Source organism: Biomphalaria glabrata, chromosome 1, assembly GCF_947242115.1.
Source record: "Biomphalaria glabrata chromosome 1, xgBioGlab47.1, whole genome shotgun sequence".
Classification (NCBI taxonomy): Eukaryota; Metazoa; Mollusca; class Gastropoda; family Planorbidae; genus Biomphalaria; species Biomphalaria glabrata.
The window spans coordinates 60,028,958-60,052,791 of NC_074711.1; the positions used below are offsets into that span (position 1 = coordinate 60,028,958).

The following is a 23,834-nucleotide window of genomic DNA, read 5'->3' on the forward strand; positions in this document are numbered from 1 at the left end:
AATAGCCAACAAACAAATCCATATATCTGATTGTATCCAGTAAGTTACAGAAGATCTATCTATCTATCTATCTATCTATCTATCTATCTATCTATCTATCTATCTATCTATCTATCTATCTATCTATCTATCTACTGTGAACGAATTTGTCTGGTTAATCTCGAGGTTGTTCTTCATAAAGCCTCTCTGTCTGCTTCCAACTCTGGCTGCTCGCTTGTCATCCTAAATCAGTCAGCCACATTATAAAGTCAAATACTATTGGCAACATTGAATGCTGTGTGCCCCATGGAAACATGCCGGCCAACAAAGAGCCCCCGCCTTGCCTTTTGTCCATTAATTGCCCTGCCGATGAGTTTCCAATGAGCTCCAGTTTGTGATGTATTCATTAGGCTTCGTTGACGTCCTCATTAAAACGGTCTGTCATGTTCCAGAAGATAATGATTGTGATCCCCGGGACCTGCAATGGCCGTAGTCGGGCCCCTCCCACGCAAAAGGAGCAAGAAAGGTGAGAAACGCAAGGGCCGCCGTGTACGGTTTAACGTCTGAAAAGGTTGTCACAATCAAGGTGATCCGAGCAAGGCGCCCACGACTCTTAACACATGAGATCATTAAATGGATCTGGCTTCTGGTCACTGTAATTTCCCGTCATCCTCCCGGGCTCACTTCCGCTTCAAAACTGGTGACGTTGAACATATGGTATGGATGGTAACTGATTTGTGTTTTAGGGTGAAGACATGGAGCGTATGGGACCTTCTTTGTAGGTCCTTGTAGGTCCATTCAGCTCTAATAAAGCATTGGGCCTGATGGTTTTTTAAAGGTATTCCATTTAAATACGTTGGGTAATTTGTCTGTGATAGATGCTTACTTTGTGCTCAACTATTAAAGTAAAATAAACATTCATATTTTAGTTGTCCTTTAAAATTATTTTTAAAAAAACTAGCAAAATGTAAAAGCTACATTAAAAAAAAAAAAGCTTAACTAAAAGGAAGAACTCCACATTTAAAACTATCATATCTCACTATTGAACTATTAATTTCCCTTTTTCGATATCATAAAAAAACATTTAGTTGACTATTTCGGTTACTTGTGTTTAATTGATTCATGTTTTTTTTAGGTACAATAAATAATTGAGGAAAGTTTCAACTTGATCCGAGAATGGGTGTGAGAGAAAAAAGTGTTCAAACTGAGTTTGTTGCTTTGTACACAAATATTGGTCAGTATGTGGATCGATTACACGAAATTATTATTTCAGCGCTATATAGACATCCTACTATGTGCACAAAGTTTAGCTTGAAATAAATGAATTAATTTTTTTGTCTTTAGACCCACTGCCAGCGCATTAGTGCTCACGACTATTAGCTTATAGTAGGATTGTTTTTTAAGCTACAAAACATACTGAATAAATATATTTTCACGTGTATACTTATCAAAACGGGTGGTCTGAAGCTCAATTCCCGGTGACCGTTTTTTTTTGTTTTTTTTTTTTTTGGGGGGGGGGGGTATTTTATGGACAGTGTTTCCGAACCTTTGGTCGACTTGAAGACCATTTCACTTTCCCATCCATGAGCTACAAGCCGCAATGGAGTCGATCCTCTGGAGCTCTGGAGTTGGATATGAACCTCAGGCCGTAGATTGGGCATCAGTGCTCTAAAACGTATTTCTCAGCTGTAACTGTTGCCTGACATAAGTTGGTTGCTAAATTACTGGGCCTCTTTGTTAACACTTTAATCACTAAAACATGTTCAACCTTATATAGATCTCTACAGGGCCGGTCTTAAGCCACTGCAACCTATGCGGCCGCAGTGGGCCCCGCGCTTTCATAGGCCCCGCGCTAAGTATATTTGTAATTGCATAATGATGCACAATATACGAAAAAGTCGTGGAAATTATTTTTAAAATGTCCTGAAAATTAGACAAAATTGTTATATGGAAAACACAAATCTTACGCGAATAAAAAAAGCATTGTCAGCTTTCATGTTTAAATAAAAATATAATAATAGTGCGTGTTTTAACCGAAACGAAAGTTCCAATAGAACTAAAATACTTTTTTAAAACGATCAAAACCCGAAAATGAGAACATAATCATTTCTAGTGAGACAGCTGAAACAGATTCTATGAAGAATGCAAAAACTGCAGTGGTGAATGTCGTAAGAGAAGAAGAAAATGATGTAACACTAACAACTGATCAACATGCTGTAAGAAATGAAGGCAATAATGTAATAACTGATCAACATGTAGTTATAGATAATGAGCTAAATGTGTTCTATTCATTGAGAAATCTGGATTATCCTGCCATGTGTCTAGAAAAATGGAAAGATATTGTATTGACTATTTATTACAAAAAGGTCCACCTCAGATTACTTTGGAGTTCCGAAAAATAAGGATGATAGACATTTCTCTTATGTGCATTGCAAACCAAACCTGAGTAATGGTGAAAGTGTTTTGCGTCCTTGGCCGATATATTCTGTGTCAGCAGACAAGATCTATTGTTTCTACTGTCGTCTACTGGAAAAACAAAAAAGTTCCTTTTTAAATGAGGATTTGACCAGTGGCAAAGCTGTACCACAAGGCTAAGCAGAGCATGAAAACTCGCAAAGACGCCATGACCGGTTGCTGTGAAGCTGGAGCAAGACTAAGTAAAAAAAAAAACAGGCATAGACAAAGTTCACCAGGAGATGTTTTAGTCTGAAACTAAACGTTGGACTAGTTGGACTAGCGAAGCGCAATTTAGCTTTCAGAGGGACCATTGAAAGACTTAAAGAGACAAGTAATGGGAATTTCCTGGTCTAGTAGAATTACTCGCAAAGTTTGATCCAGTAATGGGGGAACAACTTCGACGTGTTACCAATGCAGAAATTCATGATCATTACCTGTGAAAGAAGATTCAAAACGAACTTATTACTGTGGTAGCTGATGCTGTTGTGAATTCTATCCTTCGAGACATCAAGAATGCAGTGATGTTGGGATTGTACTCCAGACATAAGTCACAACGAGCAGATGTTATCCGTATCTCTCAGATAAAGGTTAATGTGAAAGAGCTTGTGGTTGTGTATGAACGTTTTAAGTTTCTTCCTGTTGTTTCTTCTTGTGACAGCGAAAAGAAGTTGCCTGGAAACATGGATGTTGTTGCAATCTTTCCAGCCAAAAGTCAAAGGAAAAGGCAGTATGATAAATCTGTGGAAAACTTCACACATCGAAAAGCTGAAGATGGCTACAGGATAAAATGCTTCAACAGAATTGTGAACACTGCAATTTACTCCTTGCAGCTGAGATTTGAACTGTAACTGTGGCATCTTGTGAAAGAAGTTTCTCGCGTCTTAAACTAATCAAGAATTACTTAAGGTCAACAATTCACGAAGAGAGATTGAACAATATGGCAATTCTTGCTTTTAAGCGTGATCTATGTAGGAAACAGAATTTTGATGATCTACTGTATGGCTTCGCTACACACGAGGCTCGTAAAGTAAAGTTAATTTGATCGTGATTTTGTACTTACTTAAGAATGTATAAAATGCAAAGACGAATTTATTTTTTAATACAAAATCTTTATTTTCACTTATTATCCTTATCCCTACCCAGAATAGGCCCCGCGCAATCCGTTTCGCATAGGGCCCCGCAATTGCTAGGACCAGCCCTGGATCTCTATAAGGTATGTGTTTGTGGCAGGTAACTTTAATTGTGCAACATACTTAGGCTATTTAGCGATTTGGCGATATCTTAATAATTGTAATAAAAAATATTTGTATTATTTGTTTTTAGACAAGTGGTACAGTGTGTAGCTAGAAAGTGATTGAGAATATCATTATGTTGTTAGAATGTGTGTGTGTGGGGGGGAAGTGTGTGGAAATGTGGGACTAGGGTATTGGAAGTGGAAGAGAGTTTGGGGGTTTGTGAGAGAGTATGGTGTTGTCTGAAAAGAATGTAGAATTGGGTAGAAGTGAGTTTTGGTGCGTTGGAAAAAGGTGTTAAGAATGTCGGGGAGTGTGTGAGAGAATGCTGGTAAATGTGTGGGGTTTGATAGAATGAAATGTGTGGGTAGAATGTGGGTTGTCATTATGCAAGATGAACTGCATTGTCATCAGTGGTCTTAGATAGGAGAGAAGACTCCATATTTCCAGACTGAAAAGACGTGTTGTTGTCGTGAGATTTTGTCCAGAATACCATTTTATAGTATTACTAAAGTATAATATATTGACTTCAAATTATCATATGTTGAATTGGCTTATATTGTAATTAAAGTTCTATTTAGCTTTACTCACAAAAGAAGTTATTCAAGTCATTTCGAGTTTGATAAGTTAAGATATAATACACCTACAGCTGTCTAGTTGTCTACCAGCAGTTTGGTGCTACAAGTCAACGACTGTTAACAACAACAGTGAAGGAGTGTTTAGGCTTAGATAATTACAAACACACACACACAAACATAAACACGCATTATAAGTAGGCCCACCAGTCATGGACTCTATATCTAGACTTGAAGTGAAAGGTTAGTTATATGATTAGCGAAGGGGCCTCAACAAGCCTCGACTTCATAACGAGACCGCGGGCCGTGTTAAACTCCCACGCATCGACGAGTCTCATTAAGCTCTTTCGCATCTCCCTCAACAACAAGAGCAGGACGTAGACAAGAGGCAGAGGAGGGCGAGAGGTGGGCAGCAGGGAGGATGAAGCAAGTGTTCAGCGTGTGTGTGTCTGTTAGGGGATGGGTTTACATATCGGATCGAAAATTACGAGAAAAAAAAATTACGAAAAAAAAAAGAACAAATCTGATTAGTTGGTTTCGGTGACATCCGGGGACGTTGATGTTGAAGAGAAAGGAACCAAAAAAAAATCTCTTTTATCTTCGCAGTGACGTTGCCCATAACATGTGTGCAGGACTCTGGTGTGCCTAGACAAATCAAACTCTCTTTTAAAGAGGGGGGCGTGATTAGGAAGGAGGGAGTAATAAAGGAAACAATTCTTGTTGATCAAAACAAAATGAGTTGCTTGTGTAAGAGAATTGCGCTGACTCCAGTCCCCAGGTTTTCAACCCTGTTACTTCCGCTTGGCGACCTTACTTCCGTTCCCTTGGAAAGTCACCTTAACCCCTTTACGAAGTCACAAAATGTCAAAGCGGCAACTAGCTTCTAATAATCTTCCTAAGGTTTAGGTCCCATAATTAGTTATACGAAATCTATGAGCCGTAATAAGCATATTCTGTGTGTATTTTTTAGATGGACGGCTCCTTTCAGATGTAAAATGATGATTGACTTATCTCGTACTTCCATTCATGAAGCCCTATTTTGTTGAAGCGTTCTCACTTTCTCAGCCACCTGTGTAAACTAAAGATCAGTGAAAACCACACGGGGTCTGCCACACGGGGTCTGCCACACGGGGTCTGACTAGTTGTCTGAATATCGCTTCGGACTTAGAATGCAATCTTTCGAGTTCGAACTCAGTCCTCTTCCATCCCCTGCCCGTCCCGAAAGAGCTTTCTGTTGTCTGATGGAACTGCAAGAGCTTTGGGTTGTCTGATGGAACTGAAAGAGCTTTGGGTTGTCTGATGGAACTGAAAGAGCTTTGGGTTGTCTGATGGAAGTAAAAGAGCTTTGGGTTGTCTGATGGAACTGAAAGAGCTTTGAGTTGTCAGAAGGAACTGAAAGAGCTTTGGGTTGTCTGATGGAACTGAAAGAGCTTTGGGTTGTCTGATGGAACTAAAAGAGCTTTGGGTTGTCTGATAGAACTGAAAGAGCTTTGAGTTGTCAGAAGGAACTGAAAGAGCTTTGGGTTGTCTGATGGGACTGCAAGAGCTTTGGGTTGTCTGATGGAACTAAAAGAGCTTTGGGTTGTCTGATGGAACTAAAAGAGCTTTGGGTTGTCTGAAGGAACTGAAAGAGAGCTAAAGCAATAGCGGTGGCTGAGCAGTAAAGCACTTAATTTCCCAAAAGGGATACCTGTTTCCAATCCTGGTGAAGACTAGGAATTTTAATTTCGGGATCCTTGGGCACCTCTGCACCCGTCCATCTTTAATGGGTAACTGACATTAGTTGGGGAAAAGTAAAGGCGGTTGGTCTTTGTGCTGGCGACACGACACCCTTGTTTATCCATAGGCCACAGAAACAGATGACCTTTACATCACCTGCCCTATAGACCACAGGGTCTTAAAGGAGACATTTTTTAAAAAGTAATAGCATTAAAATATTTCAAATTGTTTTCTGTAAATATTACGACTTGATGTGCTGGAAATGGTGCAATTATTTTGAAAGTGTCCATGATTTTGAAAAGATTGAAATGATTGGCGAGGAATTTATTGACAAGTAAAGTGTGTGGGGGGGGGGGAAGATCTATTCCATGTGACAATGTCACAGCCGGAGAGAAATATGGAAAGAATGACCTTTTGGCGAGAAAATGTGACCCTAACGCTAACCGATTTGATGTCACATCAAACTAGAATCTCCTAGCGGAAGTCCACTGCCCTTTATCCCCCACCCTGCCCACCAATGATCAGTCTCAAAAAGGTGATTGAGGCATACTAAGAAGTATCGACTAAAACAAGTCGGTGATGTTTTGGACTCAGAAGTTCTAAATTAAGATTCCTGGCTACTGGGTTGTTCAGATTTGTTATTGTTGTTATTGTTATTGTTGTTGTTGAAAGCTACGTTGAAAAAAAGAAAACCAAATAATGTAACCTGTCTATTTTGTTTCTATATAAATGAGTATAAAAATCATTTTTGGGCAAATGAAGCTCCGCGGTTATACCTCATTGAATTGTTCAATATAATGATGGCACATAGCTAGAACGATGAAACTTCTAACTAATTATTTAAAGTGCTCACCTTAGGAAAGTTCAGCCTTCAAAAACCCGAGAAATCAAAGAAATGATGAAAATTAACAGGAAACTAGCAATATCATTATAGGAACAACTTAAGCCCTAAGCTTTTTAGATATGGGACCCTTGAATCAACATAAGACAAGTTTTCCTTTCCTCTTTCTACTAAATGACTGAAACTATTTTTCAGGCCCTCCCCACAACCCCATCCAATTGAGGCTCTACGCTATAGCTTATGTTGCATATAGGTAAACCCAGCATTGCCAACACTTGTTAAAAACTCTAAAATTCCGTAAAACGACGAGAAATGGAATAGTAAAACTTATCTTATCTTAATATATAGTGATGCCTTTGTTTCCCTACAGAAGAGCAGTATTTACGGAACATTAACTATTGACAATGTTCTCAGACGATGATAGTCGACTGACATTCAAGACAAAATATCTTAAATAGTTAATAAATTTCATGTTCTCTATAAAATTTGGTGATATAAGAAAATAATTTTAGCATAAACTTTCACCCACATTGCAATAAGTTTATTCTACAAATACTTTCTCTACATTTCTATACATCTAGACATTAAACATTGACAACGTTATTACTTTTAATTTCAAGAACTTTTTTTCAGACAAAAAAAAAGAATATTTTTTTTTATAAAAGTATTAATTCAAGCAAGGAGCCAGTTAGGGGCCAAGTCCGTTTACTCTGAGCCCAATCCCCTAGTGGTCAGTCGGACACGTTATGGACAGTCTCGTTAACCCAGTGCCAGATGAATTGAATCATTGCCTTGGTACCGGTACAGACTCACACAACAACATTGTTCAAATCTTGGGGGAAATTGAAAAAAATTGCTCACACCCCTTTTCGTCCTGTGAGTGGATGAGTTCTCTCCCCCCTAGCTCCATACCATTGAAACCAGAGAGTTCTTAATAAATTCCGATCACAATGGCATTTGTCGTAATCAATTGATTCCGGTTGCTAAATGCTAGACTCGCAAGCGCCTCGAGTTCAAGGGAAGGATAATTTTGTACCGACCATACAATACTGGAAGCCGCCTACCGGTATGGACATTGCGGCACGGGTAGGGCGTCGGGGAAGGACACCAGGGCGCACGGGGGACTCGAGAGTAATCTGGAGCACACGTGATCTCGCGCCCCCGAGAAATGAACTTTGTAAACACACACGACGAAGAGGATGAAAATACGGTCCATTTCATCGCGCCCTTAGAGACCCCCACGGCCGTCAGCCTAGCGCCCATCCAACTTTTCAACAAATATTCCTAGACACAAAAAAATTCACTTCCTCGATTTCCATTTCTCTTATTTGACCAAATATTCAACACAGTGTCCAGCTTCTAGGTTTTTTTTTTTTTTTTTTTTTTTTGCAAAGAAAAAATGAGAGAAATATGGGGGAGCTCACAAGAATTATGGAGGATGATTCAAGTCATGAGAGATTCAGAGAAGAGATAAAACTTTGGGGAAGGGGGCTGCTGTACCGAGGGCGCAAGGGAGGAGGGTTAGAAGGGTGCCAGCCTTTAACGGTGTATCACGAAGATTAATTTCTAATGCAAAATGCTGTGCTTAATTGCCTTTATTCGTGCACATGAAATCAATTCCGGTGGCGATTCTCTCTTGTTGACGACAGCACTCATCGAATGAGCTACAAGCCCTTAGAGACATCTCTCGGCCAACAGACTCCTTTGGACGAGCCTCGGCCCGGTCTCACGTTGCGTACACGTCCAGCAATAATTCCTGGTCAATCGTGTAGCCAAAATGATTCCAGTTCGCCATTCTCTATACTCGTGATATAACAATAGATCTATGAGAGGAGGGCGGGGGGGGGGGGGGGGTAAAAAAAAGTAATATTAGAGAAGCCAATGGCAAATTTCACATCCACTCCCCACACCCAGTCCAGTACATTTTTCACTTCTATATTATTTTTTTCCCCTCGCAATCCCAGAAGGGAGTTGAGCAGAGAGGCTCAGAGCCAAAGGTTGAACAGACGAACGAGTGGCTGTTGAAGCTTATGAAAATTAAAGGGTTAAGGGTCATGTAAAGATCTGATGCTTAAGATTATCATTGGGTGTCGGGAAATGTGTGTATGGAATACATTTTTATCCGTTTGTTTGGGATCTATTACAGAAGTGTTGTCCACGTCAAGTGATCCATTGTCCACGTCAAGTGAGCCATTGTCAGCTTATTGCTGTCTTACAGGACAGTTGTCAATAGTTTAGATCTTACAAAATAAATCGTGTCATGGAATAGAGCCATGGTTTGTAGGACCATATTAGGATATTGCGCATTAAGTGGGACATGGAATAGAGCCATGGTTTGTAGGACCATATTAGGATATTGCGCATCAAGTGGGACATGGAATAGAGTTTCAATAGAGACATGGTTTGTAGGACCATATTAGGATATTGAGCATCAAGTGGGACATGGAACAGAGCCATGGTTTGTAGGACCATATTAGGATATTGCGCATCAAGTGGGACATGGAATAGAGCCATGGTTTGTAGGACCATATTAGGATATTGCGCATCAAGTGGGACATGGAATAGAGCCATGGTTTGTAGGACCATATTAGGATATTCAGCATTAAGTGGGAATGTCTATGTCTATTTATCGTTTGAATGGGTTGAATATTTGAAATACATTACGGGAGATATAAACGATAAAATCGTAACTTTCGTTAATTTGAATACTATGTGTAACGCAATCAAGGCGATTCTATCATGTTTCAATGCAATAAAAGCGTATTTATTGAAACAAATTTATTACTGAATTGACTGCCTTTACTAATTTCTTCTAAGCTTTTATATACCTATCAAGAGATCAAAGAAACACTGCAATATATTCTTCATATTCTCGACGCTAATATTCTTTACAAAGTTTATACCACCTCACTCTGTCTGTCTGTTTGTCTGTTTGTGTATCTGTCTATGTCTCTGGCCAAAAGTTTGTACACGTTATTTCTCCGACACCCTATCTCGGGTCTGACACAACCTTTTCTGAGAAAGCAGATGCAATTTCTGAACACAAATAGTTCTTCTGTGTCTCATTTGTCCAACTTGCACTGAGCATAATCTCTTTTAGACCAATCCTAACCCATAATCCTTTTGGAGATCGTCGTTAAAATATAACTTACTGATGAGATATTGCGAGAAGTAAGAGATGAAGTATACAGAAACTTAGATCTCGAAAAGTGCACAGACTGTTCTAGAGAACATTCATATTGTCCATTCCTATTAGCCCATTCGTTGACCACTTCTTTTAAAGCCATCTGACTACTCTGACCACTTGTTAGCGATTGGGAAGAAGATTGTGTATCTTCTTCATTCTGACTATCCAAAGTTAATGCTGCCATCAGGTTCAACACTTCATCAACGGAGTGTCTACTCTCAGACAAATTGATCTAAACATTTATGCAGACGTATCCGGCAGCAAGACTTTTCCCGCTCCCAGGCTGCTGCTGCTGCTGTTCTTTTTCCTTCTTGTTGCCAATTGGTCAGCGCTTCGTTCCCCTGCTCTTAATGCACTTTTGACTTTGGTGTCTTTTCTTTTTCCACCCGATGTGTTGACCAACCCGAAAGATCACATTTGACTAGCAGACCATACCTCGGGTACTAATTGCATCCAATTAATTTTACGCGCACTGTTGATGCTCTCGATTGAACAGTCGCCCTGGAAACATAGAAGATAAGTGTTTGGACTCCTCGAGGGACCGCCAGCGACTGCTCGCTAACTAACAGCGTTAAGTGGATAGCTGGACATCAGTCATTTCACAGTTACCTCTGGGAGCAGGAAAAAGGGACACTATACTGTCCGCAGTACTGTTATTACATAATAGTTCTGTTTAATCCGGAACGGTGATGCTCAAATTATAGACTAACGACACACAATTGAAAACAAAAAAAAAAAAAAAAAAAAATACTAAGTATCTGTTTAGTTACTAAAAAAATTGTTTTGTTTTCTGGAAATATTTAGGATTTCTATTTACAATTATCAACCTTTTTCTCAAAGATTTTAATAGAAAATGGACACAGAAATCAATAGTTCGATCTCTGGGGAGGAAAACAAAATCACATAAACATTTTTCCATTACGCTCATGTGTACTTTCGCTAAAATGTATAATAGAACTTAAACCCCCAGAAATAGAATTTTCTAAAACATTACAACCCATAAAATATTTCAAATGCTGGCATCAATATTAAGGCTTTTGTTAACCACTTTTTGAACGATCATTAAAAAAATAATTAAAAGAATAAGTTAGTCCCATCGGGGATCATGACCTATATCATTTCAATATTGTTAACTTCAAGCAATATGAATTTGAAAAAACTGATGTTGTTTTGACTACTTACTTATTCTCCTATATCTGCGACTATGAATTTAAAATTGATGAACTCCAGCGGGTCTATTACAATGAACAGTGTAAAGTGTAAATGATCATGAACTGTATACAACTTCTCAATAACTTTAACTGCTAACAGCATTAAATGGTCTGGTGGATGAGTTTATCTGTTTGTCTTGTGTGTTAGTGTAAGTAAAAGTATAATCTAAATAAACCACATTAAACATTAAAAAAAAAAAAGAAACTACGTTAATATTCAAAATAATGAAAAGAATGTCACCATTTTGTTTGCCCACCTCTTGGCTTGAGGATAGTGTTATTAAAGTCACAAACTAAGTTACGCCTCGTACCAGGCTCACTATAACCGGCACTAATTATGCACATAATTGCACTCGTCTAAGCCGCACCATCGATACTACTCACCAGCAATGTGCACTGGATGTCCATCGATACTACTTATTCATTATTTACCAGCAATGTGCACTGGATGTCCGAGAGGGGGGCAGTGTACCAAGGCGTCGAGAGGTCCTCATGCATACTGATCTCCTTTGAGCACTTTGTTTCCGGCGCCAACTGAAAATTAGCACCAATTTGCAGACCATCTTTTGTACGAGGAAGTAATATACTAGTGGGTGTCATTATACAACATAGTCATTAGTGCTGGGTCATTGTCTCATCTGTTTTTAATGACCTTAGGTGCATTCATTAAAGAAGAGGCCGAATTAAAACTACTACTGTTGGCACAGCAATTTTTATATGCAAAATACATTGCAATCGAGTGTACAAGATCTTGTTGGTTAGCAATGGCGATGAGGAGACACTGGTGCAGTGTTAGTGGACGAACTGTCTAACCCTTAATCATCATTTAGAAGGAATTTAATTTGATGTAATTGAAACGAGCCTAATTAATATCTGGAGGCGGCATAACTGATATACTGGATGCAGCTTCATCATTATATAAGAAAGATTAATGAGGAGTGTAGTATTTCACGTGACTACGCAGCCCCAGCTGCGTCCTACATATTTTACCACATCCAGAGCAGACATAACCATTTTCCGACGGTGGTCGATTTAGGTTCTCATTTCGCCGTCTACACTTTTCGTCGGCAGTGGATTTTCGTTTGGTCTCAAATGTGTATCCGTGGCCTTTATAAGTCACCTCCAGCTGTCTCGTTCCGAAGCCGCCTGAAGCCAGGTGCTCACTTCTATGTCAGTTAAAGCAAGTTGGCGATGGTCTTCAAAGCGTTTCTTCCGTTACGTTGACCACCTTTCAGCTCACCAAAAAAAAAGACTACTTTTTGCATACATTCGTCCCTCATACGGGATTGTGCCCTGCCCAGCGTATTTGTCCCTCTATACTACTGACCATACCATCTTTCGCAAAAACATCGCTTTTTGTAGTGCAGTCTTGCCACCGTACGTCCAATGGGCTAGCTTAATCAAAATATTGGAGGCATCGTCATAACATATATATTTTAGACAGTTAATCATTGTATAATATGAGGCTGGGAAGCACTAGCTCTCGATCGCTCCTCGTGGCGTGAAGCTGTCAGTCTCAGAGTTTCGAGATTTGAAGCAAGAAGAGTGGCCATGGTGAAAGAGCACCGAACCAACAAAAAGCTGAGAGATGAAGCAGGTCTATCTGCAACTGACCAAATCAATCCATGCCACGTATGCGGCCGACTGTTTAAAGCGAGGATAGGACTTTACAGCCATCTTCGAGTCCATAGGAAATGAGAAATGTGTTCATCTTCGAGTCCATAGGAAATGAGAAATGTGTTCATCTTCGAGTCCATAGGAAATGAGAAATGTGTTCATCTTCGATCACGTAGGAGGCGCTCTATATGAAGCTTAATTTATGTATTGGACGCAGCTTAATCAAAATACTATTCATTGATATATATATTTGTATGTATTTTGTATATATGTATGTATGTATGTATGTATGTACGTATGTATGTATGTAAGTATGTTTTTATGTATGTATGTATGTATGTATGTATGTATGTATGTATGTATGTATGTACGTATGTACGTATGTATGTATGTATGTATGTATGTATGTATGTATGTATGTATGTATGTATGTATGTACGTATGTTTTTATGTATGTATGTATGTATGTATGTATGTATGTGTGCGTGTGTGTGTGTGTGTGTGTGAGTTTAACAAGCACCAAAATCCATATATAACTCTGTGTAACTAAGGCGTTCCGAACAAGTTATTGTATGGCTATTCCTAGTTTTCCAGGAGGATCTGTGCATGCCTTTGGGTTTTATGTTGTCAACAGATGTTCTTGTCTGAAGAGGGAAAATGTTAAAGATGACAGTCTGGTCGTGTGGTATATTTACTATTTCTGTGTTATATGTTTTGTAGGGAGATAGAGTTTGGATGTAATTACGTTCATTTTGAAACGTATATATGGTTCGTCCATAGTGGCTCGATGATGACAACTTTTGTCATCCAGGGTGCTGAGGGCTTTGCACTGGGGTTTTGTGCCTCCTCATGTGGCTGGTGGCTGGTGAGACCTATATGAGCCTGGAATGTTCGGCTGCACACTGGGCAGATTATTCCACCTAACATCAAACCATATTTCAGAGACTCAGGCTATACTACCTGCCGAGAGAGTTTACATAATTTTACGTCATACTTGTGTATATACAGCCAGAACATATACTAGACATTTAATGTGTACTCCATGCAGAGAGTTCTGATGCTACCTGACTAGTTATGGGAGATTTCAATCATCTTTCGTTATCTCAACACTTGCCAACATATACTCAATATGTTAATTGTCCCACACGGCACAATAAAACCTTGGACATGTGTTATAGCAACATAAAAATGGCCTACACATCTCGATCGTTATTTCCCCTCGGAGAGTCGACCACACAATGATCCATCTTACACCCACGTACAAACCGGTTTTAAGAACAATAAAACCCGAAGTACAGTCCATCCAGTCATGGTCTGACGACGCTGTTCTACAGCTACAAAGTTGTCTGGAGCAAACAGATTGGGACATGTTTGTAAACAACTGCCCAGACAGTATGTGTGAAAGTCGTTCGTATGTGCATGTATACTGTGCATCTATATTGTAATTGTACAGTAGTTACGCTGAGGTTGTCAATTGTAGTCAAACCGAATTGGATCAATAAAAGTTTTCCTATCTTATCTTATTTCTTTTTTTATTTTAAACAATTTAACATTGAATGCTATCTCTTTTTTTAGAGTTTTATCTTAAAAAGCGACATAAACAGAAGATTAGGAAGGCTTCGATGATTATTTGTAAAGTCTCACAGTTCCTCAGTTAGATTCAGTCAAGTGACTTAAGTGCTCAGTGACATCACTTCAGTCACGTTTCTCAACTGCTAATGGAACTAAGGCAGACAACATCCATGACCTTTCCTTAAGTGAATCGCTGACCTTCAGCTCTCCCAATGGGGATCAAGGGACATGGCTGACATGTAGCTACATATAGATATGCAGCTCTGTGCAAATACAGGCGATATATAGACATGAATCATTTACTCAGGACCGATGACATAACTGTTATTCAGTCCGCGTTGACGTTTTGATCTCAAAAGCTAATAGCGTAATAGAAAATCAGTTTTCAAATTAAAAGCGACGTCTAGTCTTAGCCCAATGTAAGCGGACTCTTTTTTTCAATTCCAAATATTAGCTCACGCTAGTGCCGTAGTCAAACAAAAAAAACGACAAATATTACAAAGAGAGTTTGTGTTATTATACAAACTCAGAGGTGGTTCCGTTTAATTAAACCATGGAACAGGAATATTCAAGCTTGTTTTCATCGTTTCAATAATAACATTTCAAAAAATCATTTTCAATTAAAAGTAGCCATTGCATCAGAATTTTAAAAGGTCTAAAATATCCTGATGTCCGATTATCATTTTTTTTTCTTTACAGTTTATGAGATCTAAACGGGAAGACCACTGAAAACTAATAGCGGCTATTCCCTTTCGGGAGCTGCTAAAAACTTCTAATTCAATCGTTTATTGTGACTTTTCATTGTCCTATTGAGCTGAAATTTCACACATAAATTCGAGTGGTGTGACAAGACATTTGACTAAAATTTCAGATAGATCACTACCTTAATAATTGAATTAATTAAAATTAAATTTTTACGTTAAGTGAGAAGAAGTAATAAAAAAAAATATATCAGCCGCTTTATTTTTAATTCATTTAGATCTCCACCTACATATTTATGTTTCACTGTGTGTTATATGACCGCTTAGCTAAGTTGGCTAGTATAACCGGGGCATTCCTAATCCCATACTGGCCCATTTTTTAAATTAATTTTGCAATCGAAGGAAAACACAATTTTAAATGCTAGGAAAAGAATCACCTTTTATATTTGGCACTGAACTGTTGTGATATGTGAAATGTTACAAAATTTTAAAAAATATAATATGAGTGTTTCTACCTATAGTAAAAGTGACTTTTTATAGTAATTTATTATTACACAAACATCATTATAAAACAAGATATAGTCCTATCTATCTATCTATCTATCCGTTTTTTGCTAGGAGGTGAAACTTTGAAGTACTGTAGCGACAAACAACTGCGTCTCAGTTGCCCTAAAATCATGGTCGTTCATAAAGACTAGAATGTAGAAACCGATATTTAAGTTCTAACTAAAAAGATGGCATTATTTATGCTTCTATACCTGCCGACGAAAGAAAAAAATACAGAAAATATGAAAATGCACATTTAAAACCATATCTCTCAGTACTGTAAGATGTATTTCCCTTTTTTCAATATCAAACAAAATTAATTATAAACAACTATTTAATTTACCATTTGATTGATTCATGTTTTGTTAGGAACAATGAATATTTTGTGCAAAGTTCCAACTTGATCCGAGAATGGGAAGTGGGAGAAATAACGTGTTCAAAATGTGTAGCACACAGACAGATCGAGTCTGTAATAAAAATCTTTTTAAAATCTCAACAAAAAAAATTATTAGGCCTGCATAATTTAGTTTCTAATGCTTGGCCTGCCCTGCTACACTTGCAAGTCATATGGCTCATAGGTAAAAGTGATAAAACACTTTCTGACAGTGAGTTTGTCAAGTAATCATCGTAATGTATGATTCAATGTTGCAAGGCTTGCTGTATGATAAAAGGAGTTTCACACTGTTTATCTCGAAAATCTATAAATAGCATCTAGAGTGGAATCAAAAGATGAGCAAGAAAAAGGCCTGCTCCATAGTTATCAATAGGAATTGTACTGCGCTATTGAAATTAATTATAAGATAATGTTCTGTATCTGCAGAGTTAGTCATGACTATTTTCTCCTGAATTTTTTCGGAGTCAATGAATTCTTAGAGTACCTACATCAAGAATATGTTTTTGGCCCGCTCCATCAACGATCTATCCCTCTGTTTCTCTGTAACTGACTCTCTGGTTCTCTCTTTGTTTCTGTCTTTCTGTTTCTTTGTCTCTCCCTTTGTTTATATTTCTCACTTTTAAAGAATATGTACGCTCGCTGACCCGTGAGTAGTCCAAGTACTTTAATGGTCAATTCCAACACGATCCAAACACGTTCCCTTTTGGACTACCATTAACATCGTATGCTTAATGAGTCCTTTAACGCTCTGGAACACTGTTGGTCAATAGATATACATATCTACTTTGTTTACATTAGGGTATAGGTCACTGGGGTATTTAATCACATCAGCCTGAAAATATTGGCACTGTCACGTGGCACCGAGCTATCGGTCTAAGCAGCCCACATGTGGTGACGTTGAAGGTCGGTGTTCAGGCCTTCTATAACGATTGTTCTTGAGTTGACTCGGCTGTTACTGAAATGGAGGGACAGACAGGTAACACGTGAATTGGTTCAATACTAACACGAAAAAAAATAAGAATACGTCATTGAGAAAAATGCAGTCATCATCATATTAGAGAATCCATTTCTCATTTTTAGCGGCCCCCGAAAGACGCTATTAGTTTTGTGCGAAATGTCTGTCCGACTGTCCGTCCGTCCGTCCCGTTTAGATCTCGTAAACTAGAAAAGATATTGAAAATCAGACATCACAATATTTTAGACCATTCAAAGTTCTGATGCAACGGCTACTTTTTTTTTTTTTCTGAAAGCGAAAAATCTAATTTTTAAAATCAGTTATGCAAACAGTTTTTTTAAAGAGAAAAAGCTAATTAGTATGCATTATAAGTTAAACCTAATTTAAAACGAATAGTGATCTTGTAAAGTTCATTTTCCTGAACTTTTTTTAAATGCGGAATTTATTTTTTTTCTTCTGAGGATTCGAATAAGAGATTAAGCCTTTTCAAAACAATTAGAGTAATTATAAGACATCAGGTAGGCCAGGGGAGGCGCGGTGACTGAGCGGTAAAGCGGGTTCGAATCCTGGTGAAGACTGGGATTTTCAACTTTGGAATCTTTGGGCGCCTCTGAGTCCACTCAGCTCTAATGGGTACCTGACATTAGTTGGGGAAAAGTAAAGGCGGTTGTTCGTTGTGCTGGCTACATGACACCCTCGTTAACCGTAGGCCACAAAAACAGATGAACTTTACATCATCTGCCCAAGGTCTGAAAGGGGAACTAGTTAGGCCAGGTTCACATCTAACTTTACATTCACTTTCACCTATCCTTTGATCTGCGGGACCGTTGGGGCACTACACAAGATCTGTTAACATTCTTTCTCAATTCTTATCTCTCATTTGTCTTTGATATAATTTTATTCGGATGAAAATATTGAAGCTTGCCTGGGTGGGCCATTTCGGGAGCCGATTTTAAGTTTGTGTTTCCACACGAACTGTCTTAGTAACCTTGTATTTTTCTTAGCGTTATGAAGAGCAACAAGTTTAATCAAATGTTTTCTACACCGAGCTAACTGTCATGTCGTAACTTGTATGTACATTTCTTGATGTTGTAACCTGTATGTACATTTCTTGATGTCGTAACCTGTATGTACATTTCTTGATGTACCTTGTATGTACATTTCTTGATGTCGTAAATTGTATGTACATTTCTTGATGTCGTAAATTGTATATACATTTTATGATGTCGTAACTTCTATGTGAATTTCTTGATGTCTTCAGGAAACAGATAATTAAGATAGCTTCTTTTGTACAGACATAGTTTTGTTTTGATATTTTACTTAACCCAGTCATGTTTTGAGACTTAACCAAAATGAGGAAAAAAAACAACAAGACGACTCCAGCCAAAAAAAAACAATAATAAAAACAAACAACAACAACAAAGAAAAAAAACTAACAACAAAACAATAACAACAACATCAATAGCAATAGCAACAACAATAACAATTGTAACAACAATAATAACAACAACAAAAACAATAGCAAAAACAATAGCAATAGAAACAAATATTGCAAAAACAATAATAACAATAATAATAATAATAACAACGAAAACAATAGTAATGGCAATAACAATAACAATGACAATAACAATAACAATGACAATAACATTAACGAAAACTATAGCAATAGCAATAACAACAATAAATATTGCAACAATATAACAACAGAAATAGTCTTTTTTTTTAATAGTATTAGGTAAAATAGTCTTACCTGGAGCAGAAAAAAAAACTCTTTTCTACCTTATCAGAAAACTTCACCTCATGAAGAGTTCTTCTTTCTTGGTAAATATACTTAACCTTAAAAAGATCAAATATCACTTGTTGCTTTAAATGAGTCTTTATTAAAGTGTTTTAGTGATTAATTCTGACCTTTGAGAACACGCCAAGTATGTAGTGAACTGTAATAACCATTTATTTCCCAAAAAAATAAAACCTCGGCTTCTTTTAATATTCCTGTTTGTTTCGGATAGACTGCCTCCCAGTGCAAACTTGTTAAAAGTCTATTTTAGCGATACCCGTTTAGTTGCAAGGCAGCCTTGCTAGCTCCTAGTATATATTAACCAGACGCTGCTAATAAGCGATAAGCATGTTAATCTTAATATGAAGAACAATTTGGGTTCATGTTATTTTTTAAAAACTTTTATGCGCAATTGGTGCAATTATGCAGTAGGCGTCTAAGCGGGTTCCTTGGCAAAAGTTGCTGGAAAATTCTGACAATTTGACTCCGACCTGTTTGTCATAGGAAAAGCAACAAGAGTTTGAACGCTCGTGTTAATGGAGGTTTCACACTTGATGTGAGGGCAAGAATCAAGAAGAAATAAAACAAAATTTAAATTTTGGCGCGATCGATGTGTGAAATAGAAGCAGACGTGTTTAGCAGCAGGCGTGTTTCTTTAAACAAGCAGCTAACAGCGAATTCAAACTAAGTCAAAGCTTTTGAAGTATGTGCGCGCACCTCTGTGTGTGTGTTGTGTGTGTGTGCGTTGTGTGTGTGTGTGTAAGAGTGAGGTTTAGAGATTAAGGGTAACAAGAAAAATGTTTCAAAACGTTATTTATTTATTCATTGTTGATGCCATGGCAACCTCTTTGTTATAGCCAGTTAAACCCCAGAGCGAAAGATGAACCAAAATATCACAGCGCCTTTTGTTGCTTTTGATCGACCACAATTTTGAGATAGTGACCTTAGATCACCTGACCACACCCTCTTACAGCCCTCTCGCGTCTAGTTACTGGGCGTTGGCGCTCCTGTCCACCCCTCCGAAAACAAAAACAAAAAAAAAATTGTCCCCTTTTGTTTGTTGTTAATGAATGGTGCATAAAAGTTAACCCTGGGAAGAGTTGTGCTGTAGAAATAAAAGATCAGCACTATTTGGGCATTACGGGGCGTCGACACCCTAGTAAAGGTCACATTGTCAATACTTAATGAGTAGGGTAATCATTTCTTGTACGACGCTGTTCCCGACAGCCGCCCCAACCAGCGCCCCGTAACAGGCTGTCCACCAGCTTTAGTCCTTTGTTTGAAAACGCCCCTGGAGTCCAGGGATTGAAATGTCACCGGTTATCAATAATTAAAACTCGTTTTCCCCATTTCTTTTTTTTTACTATTATTATTATTATTATTATTATTATTATTATTATTGTTATTAATTTTATCTCCCCTCCCTCCTTTTGTTTTCAGCATGGCCTCCCCCCTTTCCCAACTTTCAATATTTCTTTGTGCTATGATTTGAGCGAGCACATTGTGTTATAAATATGTGAAGATCTGTATTTCTTTAACCTCTCCAGGACCCTCCAGAGAAATCAAAAAAGTTTTTTTGCTAGAGCTTCGGCACGCGACGTCCTCGCGCGCGCGCATGTGTGTGTGTGTGTGCGTGTGATTGTGTTCATATAATTATTTAACTTTGTCGGTGATTAGAAGAGAAAGTTTCATTAAGTCTTAAATTTAAGTGCTTTGTAGGTCACGTGATTTTCGGCCCAATTAATCTTGTAATAAGGTCCTGGATTTTATTTTTACACTGTTTTTAACAGACGGGGAAAAAGCTGTCTTTAGGATATCTGTCTGTCAGTTTAATTAATGAAAACTAAAAATGGTATTAAAAGTCTGATTGTAGTATCGCCATCATCGCGCTTGAAATAGATGCAATGTGTACCTTTATGAAGAGGTAACGTTTTGTTTTAAAATGTGTAATTTATAGCTTATTGAATGCAGAAAGATACTTATAAACCAGTTATAAAACATTTTTTAAATGTAGCCACTAGGGTGACATACCAGAGTGTATATAGATATAGCTCTGCATTAGTAAGACTTATCCACTAGGGTGACATACCAGAGTGTACATAGATATAGCTCTGCATTAGTACGATTTATCCACTAGGGTGACATACCAGAGTGTATATAGATATAGCTCTGCATTAGTAAGACTTATCCACTAGGGTGACATACCAGAGTGTATATAGATATAGCTCTGCATTAGTAAGACTTATCCACTAGGGTGACATACCAGAGTGTATATAGATATAGTCTACTCATGTAGTCAAAGGAAAAAATTATGAGCTTATTCATGAATGTAATGAAAGTACAATTGTCTGAAACAAAAGAAACAAAAATCATAAAAAGCTTTGAAATATTACCTTATAATCTACGATCTTGATTCGCAGAATTTGGCTCAATTTCTCTGTCACTGTCTGTCTGTCTGTCTGTCTCTCTCTCTCCCATACACCTAATCCTGTTACTAGAGATAAATGTTTGTAGACAATTAAACATAAGAATTCATGTTGATAAAAGTTGACATTAAAAACCATCATTTTATTACGTCACATCCTTTCAATAACTTTTCACAAAAACATCCACAACAAAAAATGACTTATAAAAACATATTAATACACAAACGCTTTACCAATCAGCCACTCATAGTGTTTAAAAACAGACGCCTAAAGCAGAATTCCCCCCCCCCTTTTTTTTTTTTATGGAAGAGAGCTTTACAATGGAACTAGCCACTAGACCTATAGGAAAGTATCGGAAGCAGCAATAGTCGAGGATTTCAAATACAGATCTTTTTTTTTTTTTTTTTAAATAAATAAAATTCAAGACGATCTTTATTTTGAGTTAGAGAATTAATGTCTGGAGTGTCTTAAAAAGGTCTCTTTTGCCTATGGCTTTTGATGATTTAATAGTTGAATTGAAATGGAGCTAGATCTAGGCTCTACAGCTATACGATAGTCTATCCTAGTTGTCAGCTAAGACATAAAATATTTTATTGCTCATTTATAGTAGATTGCCCTCTAAGTCAAAGTCTCTGATATCCGCCAATGGTGTCTATTGTTTCAGAGCCACTGATCAGGCCGGCTAATGGTCAACACTCCCATCAAGCACCGGCGTCTCTGTTTTATATACATCTGACTCGTGCTGACCCCTGCGTCTCTACTGAAACTATCCACGGACCTGGCCCTATCACATTAGCAGAAATTACATTTCCCGAGTCAACAGGACGGTCTAAACAGAATGGGCATCGGGCGAGGAGTTCGCCCCTGGAGATTCTGTATCAATTACCCCGACAGTCCTTGTCGTGTATTTGACGTCACGTCCGGGCGCTTCGCAGTGAGGCGCTCAGGGGGCGCCACCATCGGTTGGGAAATCACGCGCCGTTTACTGTAGAGGGTGAAAGTGATGATGGGGGGCTGGGTAGTTGGGGCGCTAGATTGTCATTCCTCCCTCCCCTCCCCTTTTTTTTTATTTTCTCTTTTCTTTTCAATATAGACTGGCTTTTACAAGAATCATGTATACAACACGGGGAGGAGATGGGAGGGGTATCCATGAATCTCTATTTTTGATGAGAATTGTTAATACGTTTATCCCAAACAGAAAAAAAGAAGAGTTCTGTGCCCCTGCGATGAGATGTCTGCTGGACACGCAGTCAATTTGGCTTATGACTTTTGGTCTCTTAAGATTAACGATGAAAATACAAACCGCGTTAATGCCAGGAGGAGGGTGACCTTCAAACGTAATAGTGGAACAGACGCTAGCCCTCGGCTGTAACGTGGAACAGAATCTTCTGCCGAGATATGGGCGGACATTAAGTAATGTATCGATGAAGTGTTATATCAACAGTGCATCAAATACATATGTAAAATTTAGATGCTGGTCAGATAATTAATTAAAAAAGGGTCAATTTTATTCTTAAAAACAAATTTAGAATAATGTAGTTTACAAAGGCAGAGTCTTGTGTGTTATTGACGGTAGTTGACTTGTAGCTCCAAGGTGCTGGACCAGTGCTGGTAGACAACTCAACCGCTGTAGGCGTAATATATCTGAACTAATTCAGCTTGAAATAACTTGAATAACTTCTTTGTGAAAAATATTAAATATAATTTGTATTATAATATAAACACTTTCAAGTTGATATAAGATAAAATAAAAATACTAGACTTTAACAAAAATATTTTTTAAGAAAATCTGACTACAAGAACACAACCTTTCCGTCTGACGTTCTGCCCTAAGACCGACCTGACTACAAGAACACAACCTTTCCGTCTGACGTTCTGCCCTAAGACCGACCTGACTACAAGAACACAACCTTTCCGTCTGACGTTCTGCCCTAAGACCGACCTGACTACAAGAACACAACCTTTCCGTCTGACGTTCTGCCCTAAGACCGACCTGACTACAAGAACACAACCTTTCCGTCTGACGTTCTGCCCTAAGACCGACCTGACTACAAGAACACAACCTTTCCGTCTGACGTTCTGCCCTAAGACCGACCTGACTACAAGAACACAACCTTTCCGTCTGACGTTCTGCCCTAAGACCGACCTGACTACAAGAACACAACCTTTCCGTCTGACGTTCTGCCCTAAGACCGACCTGACTACAAGAACACAACCTTTCCGTCTGACGTTCTGCCCTAAGACCGACAACGACATTGCCACTTATCTTGCATCATTCAGAACCAATCGACAACAAATGAATGTCCTTTTTTTTTTCTTTTTACATTAAATATTACGCCTCATCATTAAGTCTTGGCTATTCAGGCGAAGTAAAAACTACAAGACAACATTGATCTAGAATCTAGACTGTAGAGGATGGTATAGATGCCTTAGTTGCACAGACAGCACGACGTGAGGCAATAGTGATTGAGATTTGTCACGTGTGCATTATCTCGCCAATAAACAATGGTATTATTCATTAAAAGAGTCTTAATGATTATTTTTATTTTTTTGTTAATTTTACTTATATACTGTACCAATGGGAATTGAGACATATATTTATTACGTACATTATCTCATGCCATGATGTCGAAAGTCTAAAT

At 38.2% G+C, this 23,834-nt stretch overlaps 1 long non-coding RNA gene across 1 annotated transcript; it reads right to left on the minus strand.

Moving 5' to 3' along the window:
* Positions 1 to 14,897: 14,897 nt before the first annotated feature.
* On the minus strand, positions 14,898 to 21,312 carry LOC129926919 (uncharacterized). Its single transcript, XR_008778625.1, has 3 exons — positions 21,160 to 21,312; positions 18,740 to 18,825; positions 14,898 to 16,986 (listed from the first exon to the last, which is right to left on the minus strand). It is a non-coding gene; the product is annotated as an uncharacterized LOC129926919 (long non-coding RNA).
* Positions 21,313 to 23,834: the final 2,522 nt, after the last annotated feature.